The sequence below is a fragment of the Bremia lactucae genome, linkage group LG9 (assembly GCF_004359215.1).
Source record: "Bremia lactucae strain SF5 linkage group LG9, whole genome shotgun sequence".
In the NCBI taxonomy this organism is placed as follows: domain Eukaryota; phylum Oomycota; class Peronosporomycetes; order Peronosporales; family Peronosporaceae; genus Bremia; species Bremia lactucae.
In genome coordinates, this window is record NC_090618.1 from 1,014,130 (window position 1) to 1,016,215 (window position 2,086).

The following is a 2,086-nucleotide window of genomic DNA, read 5'->3' on the forward strand; positions in this document are numbered from 1 at the left end:
TCCTTCAATTCGTCCACCAGCTTGTTGGTATCGATGTCTACGGAGAACGCGTCTCCAGCAACGCCAACGATGACACACAGAAGAGTAACCATCTTTTGTTTTCGCGGCAGATTCTGGAATGAGGGATAATGGAAAGAGCTGAAGAGGTACGGATAGATTCTGACCAACGATATAATGGCTAGTAATCTAGAACGTGATTGACTTAATTTATGCAAGGTATAAGCCACAAGTTTTGACAGATTTGACCAAGATCTTTTATTGATCCTAATAATAGTCCAATCATATCCAGGCAGCCCAATCGAGATAACACGACTTTCCTTCAAAATACAAATTTCTAGCTTTTATTATTATAAATCGGAAATAGTATCTTCATGTTGTTTATGCATATCGCAGCTGTCTCCGTACATCTGCAAAAAGGCAGGGTGCTACATTTTTGTGGTACAGTCCATTTGTATCATTACCGGTTTCTTACTCTACTATCGAACTATACCGAAGTTCAAACTCATGAAACTTGGGCCTACAGCAAATCTTAAAGCGAGCGGCTCAAGAACTAGCTTTTAAATTATAAGCGAGGGGCTCAAGAACTAGCTTTTCGTTCATAATTGCAATACTTTTCCGACACACAATATTCTTAGCCTCTTCCTGCACAATAAGTCCTCTTCTCTCCTTAAGCGCTATTACCCCGTTCTTTCCGAGGTAGCTTGCTCTTTACATGTAATTGACTGAAATCATTTGATGTCGCGAAACGAGCGAAGGAGCACAAGCGTGGCGAGGCGATTCGGCCTTGCACCGCTGCTCTCGTTGCTGTCTCTTGGCCTCTTTGTTTGCATCAATGACCTCCAAAAGTGTCTGCTTGCGCGAAGAATTGATAATATTCGTTTCTCTCACAAACCGGAGAATCATGCCTTCGCTCACGCCTGAGCTTTCCAGCAACTGCACGCGCTCTTTTGACGTAAAGCGGTGCACGCCTTCGACGCATTCAGCCATCTCCCCGACTTTCGTGGTCTACGTGAACTCGAGTTTTTCGCTTAGACCAATGGAGGGACCGCCCTTGTCAGGCACGGAGCTTCTTCCTAATCCAATTCCGAATTCATGAATCGTGATCGTAGACCAGCGAAGGATCTTTTTCGTTTTCCTCATTGAAACGTGCTCGTCAAGGACTAACGGACTTCTTCGGCGCTTCCTACACCGTTCAGATAAAGCCAAGGAGATGCGCTTAGGAGCTTTCGAGTTCCTTTCAAACTACTCGTTGAGAGTGCTTTCCTTCTTGTCTATTACTGTAAATGCATTGCTTTGTATCATGCCTGTAAAGAGGCAAATGCGCGTTGCGAGGTGAGGTCTGTTCTGTTCAGTTCGCTTTCGAGCTCGGTGACTGTTGGAATGATTTTTTAAGGCAGCGGACGAGACCCGTCTATGCACACGCCTTTGAGGTTTCGTCCGCCCTTTGCAGTACACCGAAACGATTGTGAAGAATAAAGGGCTTTTAAGGACACTGGGTTGAGCAAGCTTGCTTGGCTTGCTACGTAGTTTAAGTAATTGGACTAGAACATGCAACGTCTTCGCAACAGACTTGCCAAGAAGCCCATAAATGTCCCAATTACAGAGCGCATATTATTAGACCAAGCCTAAACGGAAAATACGGCACCTTCCACGCGACTTGCGGAATACTAGCGTTTGTAAGTGGACGAGAGTGTGTGTCACAGCTGCCCAATTTTAAGTCATCTTCAAGCGTCGTCCACACTATGTGCTAATCACATGGTTTTACAGCAAAGTATATCATGCGCGATAGCTTAGCGTACGTGCCATCTTGTTTCTCAATAATTTCCTGTCATTTTCTCCCTTTTGTTCCAGAGTTCTGCCCATCCAGCTCAACGACGAGCGCTGAAACGATCAATGTGAAGTCGTGCTTGTTGCGGTTAAAAGGAGACAAGGACGAACAGTATCGTAATCACTGCAAATAGACAACAATGAGGGGTTTACCTTTTGCTCAGCACCGCGCGTGTGCAGCAGCGTCACACACTATTTGTTAACCTGTACCAATTCGTTCCCGTGTCCATCGATGTTCGGACACTATACGGCAACTTAA